General features: G+C 37.6%; 1 protein-coding gene across 1 annotated transcript in view; it reads right to left on the bottom strand.

The window, feature by feature from the left end:
• RAB21 (RAB21, member RAS oncogene family) overlaps positions 1-6,485 on the bottom strand; it is a 30,876-nt gene that overhangs the window by 5,321 nt on the left and 19,070 nt on the right. The window lies entirely within an intron of this gene.

Raw genomic sequence — 6,485 nt, 5'->3', positions numbered from 1 at the left:
CTGGCAACTGCCACCATAGTTTCTAGCAGTTGCCAGCAACTAGGTTATCAGATTATTCGAACCTTTGGACTTGTCCACCTCAGTGCTAAACATTTTACCATAGCAAGAAGTTTCATATTAGTTCTAGCTTCCCACATTATATTTGTCATTGGAAATTTTAATTATCTAAATATGACAAAGTCTGACAGTAACCAGAGGAAAAACTGTCGTGTTATTCTGTAAAGAATGCAAAAAGCACCACCTGGTGGCCAGTGGCTCCAACAAACAGGAACAAGATTCTGCCTCATAAAGGTAAAATAAGATAGTCTCCTACTAAAGGTAGCAGTATTACTTTTGCTTCAATTATCTAAAACCCTATGAAATTGTTTTCTAGGTACTTAATGCCTCATTTTCCAAATTCCACCAATCTCATCAATACCTATAAAAAGAGTGAAGACAGGAAAAGTAGGCAATCACCTTACTGCCTCAAATGAACATTTAGGAGAAATTATTCAGACACTGCTTTATCATTTAATAATATTTTAAATGACTAATTTTAATAAATCAGGCCATTAATAAATAGCTATCTATCTTAATAACCTATTATTTTAAACTTAAAACATTTTAAATCTAAACAACTATTATTTCTTTGAATAATCAGCATTCACAATGGATTGATAGCACAGAATACACTGCAGAAACCTGACTGACTAGTGACTGACCTCTTTCCAAAGCTCAAAAACCTTCTAGTTTCTATATTTTTTCAAAGCAAGACAGCTAAGGATTAAGGCTTTGAGACTCATATCTGCTTCAATACTACTGTGCAGCTACATACGGAACTTTCTGATACGCTTAAAACATCTGAAAACAAGGACAACAACCAAAGTAAGCACCTACTTAAAGGTACAGTACTATAAAGAATTTAAAAAATAAACAAATAGGGTGAGACTATTGGAAAGGGAGGGGAAAAGCTACCCTCTAAGTTAAGCAGATCTTCCTTAAAAATACATATTTGAATTAAGAATATAGAAGGGATATGCCCACTGCTAAAGGCAAAGGGCCTAACAATGATATAGAATTAGAATCATATTATGCTTAGACTGGATGGTTGTGGGGCACAGTGGAAAAAAGCTTTCAAAAAGCTTTTCAGTAAGTAATAAAACTTGTTTTTAAGTCCTTGCTTACTCCATAACTGTAATTTTTTTTGTTTTACTTTTTTTTGAGACAGGGTCTTGCTCTGTCACTCAGGCTGGAATGCAGTGGCATGAACACAGCTCTCTGCAGCCTCCACCTCCCAAGCTCAAGCAAGCCCCCTGAGTAGCTGGGACTACAGGCACACACCACCACACCTGGCTAATTTTTGTATTTTTTTGTAGAGATGGGGTTTTGCCATGTTGCCCAGACTGGTCTCAAACTCCTGGACTCAAGCAGTCTGCCCACCTTGGCCTCCCAAAATGCTGGGATTAAAGGCGACAGTCAACACGCCTGGCCATAATTGTAATATTTTGGACAAATTAGTTAACCTGTTAGTCTCACTCTGTGCATGTGTGGCTAACAAACCTTGCAGGGTTGATGAGAAAATAAGATATATGTAAAAGGCCTAGCATATACTATATGCTCAATAAAGAACAGTTATTAACGACATTCATCACAGTGAATGATCAAATGGAAAGTCAATATTGTTATGAGAGAATTAAAGTCCATGATAGGTAACACAAACTTACTCCTGACCTCAGGTGATCTGCCTGCCTCAGCCTCCCAAAGTGCTGGGATTACAGGGATGAGCCACTGTGCCTTGGAGGTAACACACTCTACCATCATCCTACTGGCTTCATCTAGCTAATTTAGTTTATACAACACTTGCTCTAGGAAATTTTCCCTTATCTCCCCCCTTGTACCTCAAATCTAGTTGGTTTGCTTTTGTGCTCTCATAGCACTCCATTCTGCATTTCCCTTCCATAGCATTTATTACAATATATAATAAGTAGCTTGTTTTCGTCTCTTTTTCTACACAAGAAACTCTGGGAGACAAGAACCTTATCTATTTTGTTTACTTATTCACTACACTATTCCCAAATCCTGGTACATAGTAAGCAATGAAGTGTTTATTAAGGATATGGGCTTGAAGTGGCAGGCAGATCTGAGTTAAAATCCCAGGGCTACTTCTAACAAGCTATGTGACTTTGGGAAGTTTCAAGCTCTCTAAGCACATTTTTTCATCTGTAAAATGAAACGGTCTTCCTGCAGCATTGTCAGGAGGCTTAAATGAAATAAAAAATGTGTAGTTCTTAAAACAGTGCCTGGCACTCAATGAATGGTGACTATGATTAATAATAAATACTTGTTCAAGAAAATACAAATGTTAAGGACAGACTAGATGCAGAATACTATCAACCACAGCCAAGGGTGCCTATCAATGGATTAATGACAACGTAGAGAAAAAGTCTCTGCTACTGAAACATGTGGTTCTCTATTACTGGTTAGCACATGGAGATCAGTGGCTTAGATAAGGACCTAGGAGGTTAAGTATTTAATTTACACATGAAAATGCTAGTAGACTGTATATCAAACATAAAGTTTCAAAAACATGACAAACTGAAATTTCCACTTAGCTTTAAATAGTTACATGAGAACAAGCTAGGAAAAACCGGACTGAATAGCAATACTTATAAAAAAGGACTTGAGATTTTGGATAACTATCATCTATGTAAAAGCGACTAGTTGACATGTCTGCTAAAAAGTTTAAGCAATCTCAGGCAATCCTGATAGAAGGCCAGTGTGAGGAGAGAGACAGGGCTTATAAGTACATACTAGCTCAACAACATTTAGATTCTATTGTTGATTTCCAAGTCTGGGTGACATACTGATACAGTAAAATAAACCTAGGAGAGAAAATGATCAGGATGATCAGAATGTCTAGAAGGTAGGCCACATAAAAAAACAGCTGATCTAGAGAATTTAAGACTTAAAGTGAGCTGTTTAAGTAGTCTTCAAATGCCTGAAGGGTTATCTTATGTAAACAGAATAAATTCTTGTCAAATGTCTACTGCTATGCCAAGTATTTTTCAAATAATTATATAATCTTCATCATAACCCTGAGAAGTAGTATTATTTCAAAGTTACTAATAAAACAGAAGAGAGAATAAACACTGAATGACTACAACAGAGAATAAAAATCAAGAAGTGGGAAAAACAATGCAAATGTCCATCAATAGCAAAACGGATAAACTGTGGAGTATTTATAAAGTATCAGACAGCAATCAGAATAAAATGAACTACAACTATATACAACATAGAGGAATCGTAGGAACACAAAGTAAAGTCAAAAAAGCCAGACATTAATATTATATGACTCCATTTATATAAAATTCAAAACAAAACTAATTCATGCAGTAAAAAGGACAGTAACGGGGGGTGGGGAATGGCGAGGGGAAAACAACTGGGAGTGTTGGGATGAAAAAGTAACACAACTCAGGGTCCTTAGGTACTGCTTACACTGTGCGATTTTCATTTTGTGAAAATTATGTTATTGAAGATTTGTACACTTTTCTGCACATTCAATGAAAAATTCACTTTAAAAATCAGTTCAAAGTGAAGGATACAGGGAGTATCATTTTAGCTAAAAGTGAAGATAAATTCGTTTCTTGCACTTGTCAGAAAAAATAAGTTGTTCTCTAACACCTGCGTGTATGTACACTAAATCAGAATTAACAGCACACAGTGCCTGGTACAAAGAAGCCACTCAAAAATACTTATAGAAGGAAGAAAGGTGGGGTGAAAACAGGGAATTAATTCTTAGTCCCATCCACAGAGATTTTGATTTAGTGTGTCTATAATGAGGCCCAAAAATCTTTTTTTTTTTTTAAATTCTCTAAATTATCCTAATAAGTTTGGGAAAAGTGGTAAATAAGCTCTCAGAATTCTTTTTTTTTTTTTTAACGGGAGACCGGAGTTTTATTATTATTCAAATCAGTCTCTGAGCTCTCAGAATTCTCCCAACTCTGAATTCCAAATAAAATTCTATGTCATACTTGTCAACAGAAAAAAGTAAGAGCTTTCTATACTACACACTAATAATAAATATTCTATAATATTAAATGGAGTATTTGACCCTACTGGAGGCAGTAGGTTACCAGATCCAATAGTCCTAAAACTTCTTATAATATGAACATTAAAAATATACACTTTATATAGAAACATTTTTAAAGAAACCAGTTCACTATCTGGCAACCACTCTCTCTGATGCTCCAGTGAAAGTATCTTCCTTAAGGTTCAATTTAATGTTATGGCTTCAACTTTTAGAGAGTGGCAACATAAAAGGTACTTCGCTGAACATTAAAACAAACACACACACACACTTCAAACTATTCATGAGCTTATTTAACTTAGATCATTTTTTTTAATGTTACTTTGTGACCTCGGTCAAGTAACAAGCTTTTGGAATTTCCTTGACTTTATGTATACGTTAGTAATTTCTATCTTCAGAAAGATGATCAGAATCCCAAAATATTAAATCTTCAGTCATTCATCTGCTGTGGCCACTTCCACTCCTAGTAAGTCCATATACCACACAAAGTTACACAAAATTCAGTAATGATTAGCTGTAGCTCTGGTTCCAAACCTCCAAGTAGCCTACTACTTCAGTGTTCCAGTCTGAAATATTCCTGCCTAGCCTGACATCTAGCATCTAGATCAAAACGCAGGGGAAATCATCTTGCTCTTTTCCCCCAAGACTTGCCCCTGATCTGGGACTATAAAGCTACCAATGTAATGATGACAAGAGATAAGAAATGTAAACTCAAGTTAAAATTCTTGGCTGGGCGTGGTTGCTCATGCCTGTAATCCTAGTACTTTGGGAGGCTGAGGCAGGTGGATCATGAGGTCCGGAGTTTGAGAACAGCCTGGCCAATATGGTTGAAACCCCGTTTCTACTAAAATTACAAAAATTAGCTGGGCGTGGTGGTGCGTGCCTGTAGTCCCAGCTGCTTGGGAGGCTGAGGCAGGAGAATCGCTTGAACCCGGGAGGTAGAGTGAGCTGAGATCACGCCACTGCATTCCAGCCTGGGCGACAGAGCGAGACTGCGTCTCAAGGGAAAAAAAAAAAAAAAATTCTTAAGGCTAAAAGCAGAATTTCCCCACACTGACCATTCCATTCTTTCATTTCCCCAGATACTACCTTTGTCTTCCACTGAAATGATCCTATCCTGGCTTCTCCCATATTGTTTTTAATATTATCAAGTATGTAGAAAAAAGAGAGAAAACAGCATGAGGCTATACATCGTAAGGTTTAGTAACATAAGAGTCAGAATGACTTCATTTCAAATCCAATCTCCAAAAGCTACCTGACACTGGGCAAGTTATTATTTCCAGGACTCAGCTTCCTCTATAAAACCCTCGTAGGATTATGAGGATTACATGAGATAATGTCTGTGAGTACACAGCACAGTGTCTAGTACACTTTTATTGTTCAATAATTGTGATATCATAGAAATAACAATCTAAAGAAAAAGAGAACCAAAGAGAAATTCCAGAAGTCCAAAAGTGAGTTGCAGAGTTCCTTTATACCCATTAGGAATATTCCTCCACCATGGGATCATGATCTACTTGTATCCTTGTGGTCAAATTTGACCATTACTCAAAAATGTGTAGTTAAATATACAGAACAAGAACACAGGCCTAAGTCATCTCCTTAATTTTATTATAAAGTAGTTACTAAACTTTTTCTAAGTAAAACCATAGAGTGAAAAACTAAAGATCAAACTGAAGCAAGGCTAGGAAACTCAAAGCCCCAAGTGTTTAGTTTTCAATTTGCTCCCCAAGGCATTCCTTAGAGTTTAAATCTCCTGGAGAATCACTTCTAAATCCAAAATTCTTTTTTTTTTTTTTAAGACAGAGTCTCACTCTGTCACCCAAGCTGGAATGCAATGGCGTGATCTTGGTTCACTGCAACCTCCACCTCCTGGGTTCAAGCGATTCTCCTGCCTCTGCCTCCTAAGTAGGTGGGACTATAGGTGCCCGCTACCACGCCCGGCTAATTTTTGTATTTTTAGTAGAGACGGGGTTTCACCATGTTGGCTGGGCTGTTTTCAAACTCCTGACCTCAGATGATCTGCCTGCCTCAGACTCCCAAAGGGCTGGGATCACAGGTGTGAGCCACTGCATCCAGCTTTTTTTTTTGAGATGGAATCTCACTGTATCACCCAGGCTGGAGTGCAATGGTGTGACCTTGGCTCACTGCACCCTCTGCCTCCTGGATTCAAGCGATTCTCCCACCTCAGCCTCCCAAGTGCTGGGATTACAGGCATGCACCACCATGTCCAGCTATTTTTTTTTTTTTTTTGTATTTTTATAGAGACAGCATTTCACCATGTTGACTAGGCCGGTCTTGAACTCCTGACCTCAGGTGATCCAACAACTCTGGCCTCCCAAGGTGCTGGGATTACAGGCATGAGCCACCGCACCAGGCTAAATCCTAAATTATTCTAAAATATTTATATTAATATGTC

Source organism: Piliocolobus tephrosceles, chromosome 10, assembly GCF_002776525.5.
Source record: "Piliocolobus tephrosceles isolate RC106 chromosome 10, ASM277652v3, whole genome shotgun sequence".
Classification (NCBI taxonomy): Eukaryota; Metazoa; Chordata; class Mammalia; order Primates; family Cercopithecidae; genus Piliocolobus; species Piliocolobus tephrosceles.
Note: the sequence above shows the minus strand (reverse complement) of the source record. Positions and strands in the feature narration are given on the sequence as shown.